A 5,212-nucleotide genomic window follows, 5' to 3' on the forward strand; every position below is an offset into this window, starting at 1 on the left:
TCAGTGTCAAAATGTCTCAGAGTTTTCTCACAGAAATAGAAGTGACAGCTATGGTAAATGAAGATAGAGTAGATGATGCAAGTGATCCAGAAGAAGATGATAAAGTTGTAACATACGACAGTGACACTGAATATCACAGAGAAATTGAAAATGACTGAAGTTCGCAGCACATGTCTATTTTTAAATCGCTGTTATAGCAAAAAGCGGTAGGGAATGTACCTCCAAGGCAAGTCCGATCAGTACAGAATATAATGAGTTTTCATGAAGGTTTGACCTCTAATGCATCAGAATCTTTCGAAAAGTTTATAACTCCTGAAATAATGAACATTATTGTGCACCATACTAATGAAGAATCTAGTAATAGGAATCTAAAACTTACAAAGCATTATCCTATATGAGAAATACACGTTTTTATAGGACTATTTTCATAAACTCTTATATTTGTGTCTTTTAGAATGTTCCTGATATGGAAAATTGTAGTGCTAGGGTTAAAGCTGAACCTCTAGACCATCATAGAAGGTAACACAAGTTACCTTTAGGGAGAGGGTGAAATACTTCTAGACTTCCTTGCTGGAAATCAAAATGAAACCTCTAAATTTGTACAGTAACCAAAACATTATGGAAGAAATATTATTTGGAATTTTATTCTTTATAATTCATTTATTTAATACAGTAACAATTACTGTGTGTGGAATCAAAACATACAAATTTTCGACATGTTTTGTCCTGGATAACCTCATCAGTCAGCAATAAAATATCTCAACTAACAAAATTTTTTCTCGTTCATTCCTGACATAACATTTTAAGGTTAATCAGGGCAGTAAAGGTTTGCATAGAAAGGACATTTTCCCTCAAAGGTAACACAGTAATTGAAAAAATTATTGGAAAATATTTATAAGTTTAATACAGACTATTTAACAGAAGGAAATATGTTACATATTTTTCTTTACACATTGTACAATTTCTTGTAGAAATTAAATTTATGGGTATTTTCTCTAATGCAGGTGCGGATCATTAACGTGTGTTTTGAATCACTCTAAAAAAAGAATAAATCTCGCAATGAGAATACACGAAAGACGGGCCGAACCCGCAAGTGGTGGGGGGTCACACCCTCGCCACGAGCGGTACGCTTCCCCTCCACTGAGCGGGGAGTGCGTCGGAGTCCCACAGGTTGAACGAGAGAAAAGCGACGCCGGGTACTGTGCATTAACGGTTTAAATTCACCTGAACTCTCCCGGCCACTCGCACAGGGGTACTGAAATCCCGCCTCCAGTTCCGCGCGGGAATCAAGAACTGCATTCCTGCCCCGCGTGCGGGGGCGCGGATGTGCCATGTACACAATAAGAACTATTGTGATGGCAATGCTGAGACCGGTACGGTATTCTGAAAACTAAAAGTACATAACACTGAACAGTGGATCACTTGGCTCGTGGGTCGATGAAGAACGCAGCAAATTGCGCGCCGACATGTGAACTGCAGGACACATGAACATCGACATTTCGAACGCACATTGTGGTCCTTGGATTTCCAATCCCGGACCACGCCTGGCTGAGGGTCGGCCACACTCAAATACTGGGCCCGTGTGTCTCGTCATCAGACGACGCTGGTCGGGCCCGAGGTTGGGGGACCCCCTCAATCTCGCCTCTTGAAGAGAGGGGGTGGGTCAGCTCCCGAATGGCTTTCAGTCCTCATGAGGTTGTCTCTGCAGAAGGAGAACGGCTGGGCTTGAGAGACGCAGTAACTATGCGGCCCCCGCCCGGCGTGTCTCGTCCCACTAGCGACCTCTTTGCCAACTGTTTTCTAAAACCCGACCTCAGATCAGGCGAGACTACCCGCTGAATTTAAGCATATTAATAGGCGGAGGAAAAGAAACTAACGAGGATTCCCCAAGTAGCGGCGAGCAAACAGGGAGAAGCCCAGCACGGAATCCCGCGTGGCAACGCGCAGGGAGTTGTCATGTGAGGGAGGTTCCGTCGTCCCGGGGGTCGGCAGAAAGTCCAAGTCTCCCTTGAACGAGGTCACAGCCCGCAGAGGGTGCTAGGCCCGTAGAGACCGCTGCCGCTTCCGGGTGGAGCTCTCCTCAGAGTCGTGTTCCTTGAGAGTGGAGCACTAAGAGGGTTGTAAACTCGATCCAAGGCTAAATACGACCACGAGACCGATAGCGAACAAGTACCGTGAGGGAAAGTTGAAAAGAACTTTGAAGAGAGAGTTCAATAGTACGTGAAACCGTTCAGGGGTAAACGGGAGAGACCCGAAAGAACGAAGGGGGAGACTCAATCCCGCCCGCGTGTTCGGTCCTCGGCGGCCACGGATGTTCCCGGTCGCCCACCGCGCCCTACGGCGCGCGCAGGTCACGATCCGGGTTCACTCCCGGCCTCGGCGGGATGCACCTCTCCTCGAGTAGGACGTCGCGACCCGCCGGGTACACTACTGAGCCGGTCTAAGGCACTCGGGGTGGAGCCCGAGGGAACCGCCGCGGAAACGCGGGTCCACGGTTCCCCAGAACCCAGGTCGCCCGGCCGGCGTCCGGTGGTAAATCTCGCGGAGCAGACCTGCTAACCCTACAGTAGCGAGAGTCCGGCCCGGAGGGGAAGCTCTTTGGCGGTGTTCGAGGTGCCGTGGACTCAGCCACGTCCCCGGCCCCCGTCGGCTGCTGGCCCCCAGAGTCCTCGGATAGTAGCCCGTCTCCCGCTAGCGGCGCTCACGCTTCGGGTGCTCTCCCGACCCGTCTTGAAACACGGACCAAGGAGTCTAACATGTGCGCAAGTCACTGGGATCTCGGAGAAAATCCAGAGGCGAAGTGAAAGCGGGGCGCACCCTTTGCGGTCGCCCGCAGAGGACGGCGTCGGGTCAAACGGCGCCCAAACTCCCGGGGCGCCTCGGCCTCCGGCCGCAGGCGCACCCTGAGCGTACACGTTGGAACCCGAAAGATGGTGAACTATGCCTGATCAGGACGAAGTCAGGGAAAACCTGGTGGAGGTCCGCAGCGATTCTGACGTGCAAATCGATCGTCAGAGCTGGGTATATGGGCGAAAGACTAATCGAACCATCTAGTAGCTGGTTCCCTCCGAAGTTTCCCTCAGGATAGCTGGCGTCCATTTCGACCGGGACGAGTCTCATCCGGTAAAGCGAATGATTAGAGGCCTTGGGGCCGAAACGACCTCAACCTATTCTCAAACATTAACTGGGTGAGATCTCCGGCTTGTTTGGCTGAAGCCGCGAGGTCTGGCTCAGGGTGCCAAGTGGGCCATTTTTGGTAAGCAGAACCGGAGCTGTGGGATGAGCCAAACGCCAGGTTAAGGCGCCTAAACCGGAGCTCACGGGAAACCATGAAAGGCGTTGGTTGCTTAAGGCAGCAGGACGATGGTCATGGAAGTCGGAAGCCGCTAAGGAGTGTGTAACAACTCACCTGCCGAAGCAACTAGCCCTGAAAATGGATGGCGCTAAAGCTCCGTGCCTATACCCGGCTGCCGGCAGGCAAGGGCGGCCGCCCTTGGGCGGTCGCCCGGTGAGTAGAAGGGCGCGGCGGTGAGCGCGGAAGGGTCTGGGCGCGAGCCTGCCTGGAGCCGCCGCCGATGCAGATCTTGGTGGTAGTAGCAAATACTCAAGCGAGGGTCTTGAGGGCTAATGTGAAGAAGGGTTTCGTGTGAACAGTCGTTGCACACGAGTCAGTCGATCCTAAGCTCTAGGGGCAATCCGATGTTGATCAGGGGCATTGTGAGAGCAATGACGCCCCCTTCGAGCGAAAGGGAATCCGGTTCCTATTCCGGAACCCGGCAGCGGAACCGACTCGTCGGGCCCTCGCAAGAGAAGCTCGTCGGGGTAACCCAATAGGACCCGGAGACGCCGTCGGGAGACCCGGGCAGAGTTTTCTGTTCTGCATAAGCGTTCGAGTTCCCTGGAATCCTCTAGCAGGGAGAAAGGGTTTGGAACGCGAAGAGTACCGCAGTTGCGGCGGTGTCCGTGTTGTTCCCTCGGACCTAGAAAATTCGGCAGAGGGCTACGCGGAGGTGTCGCGCCGGCTCGTACCCATATACGCAGCAGGTCTCCAAGGTGAAGATCCTCTAGTCGATAGACTAATGTAGGTAAGGGAAGTCAGCAAATTGGATCCGTAACTTCGGGATAAGGATTGGCTCTGAGGACCGGGGCGCGTCGGGAAGCGGGTCTGCGCCAAAGTGCCGGGTCCCCTCCCCCCTCCCCGCGGGGGTGGCGGCGGGTGGTTTCCCCGGTGCGTCGGATCCGAGTTCGGTCCCGTGCCTTGGCCTCCCGCGGATCTTCCACGCTGCGAGGGACCGCGCTCGCCCGCGGTGCACTCTTCGGCCGCACTCAACGGTCGACTCAGAACTGGCACGGACTTGGGGAATCCGACTGTCTAATTAAAACAAAGAATTGCGAGGGCCCTAGCGGGTGCTGACGCAATGTGATTTCTGCCCAGAGCTCTGAATGTCAACGTGAAGAAATTCAAGCAAGCGCGGGTAAACGGAGGGAGTAACTATGACTCTCTTAAAAGATCAGCAAGTATCGTGAACTTGCTGAAAATCTGGCCGGTGGTCAGGCTCGAATCGCCAAGGTACTGCCGATAGTGGTTGGCTCCAAAGGGGCCATTCCTCTTGAGACCAGAGACTGCCTAACCACTCTGTATATATAATAAGGGTAATACACAATACACTATAAGACGAATGAGAGCCAACTCGATAGTATCAGTAGCACACAAATTCTAATATACAATTTCGTGCTGTGTGTGTATGTGAGAGAGAGAGCGCGCGAGCGCAGATGCGCAAGCCACTAAGTGGAGCGAAATTCGGTTACGGAGGTCATGGACGCCTCATTCAGACGCTAAATAAGGTAAAGTGTTGATAAAGCATTGTATAATAACCTACTAAAATAAAATTTAAAAAATCTCGACACGAATAAAGGAAATGTTAAGTTGACTACGACTGTACATAGGGCGGATTTTCTCAATTTGAAGTGCAACTTGATGAGCGGTTTCCTGGCGGGAATGGGGGGCGCAGCCTTAATGCAAAAATCAAAGTGTTTGCAGTGCCCACCCCTCATGTCAACCAACCCCCAAAGAGGTCGTAAGCGTTGAGAGGTTACGAAAATAAAGAAATCAAGCGAGCGGAGAAGTGGGGATAGGGGAAGGTAACGTCGCGACCTATGCTTCCGATATGCCGACCTGAGCTAACATGCAGTATCATCCGTTCAAAAACAT

The 5,212-nt window shown here is 51.8% G+C and overlaps 1 non-coding gene across 1 annotated transcript; it reads left to right on the forward strand.

Annotated features, from left to right (window-relative positions):
• The first annotated feature begins 1,402 nt into the window (after positions 1-1,402).
• LOC138708283 (5.8S ribosomal RNA) lies at positions 1,403-1,558 on the forward strand. Its single transcript, XR_011334688.1, has one exon. It is a non-coding gene; the product is annotated as a 5.8S ribosomal RNA (ribosomal RNA).
• Positions 1,559-5,212: the final 3,654 nt, after the last annotated feature.

This window comes from Periplaneta americana, chromosome 10 (genome assembly GCF_040183065.1).
Source record: "Periplaneta americana isolate PAMFEO1 chromosome 10, P.americana_PAMFEO1_priV1, whole genome shotgun sequence".
NCBI lineage: Eukaryota > Metazoa > Arthropoda > Insecta > Blattodea > Blattidae > Periplaneta > Periplaneta americana.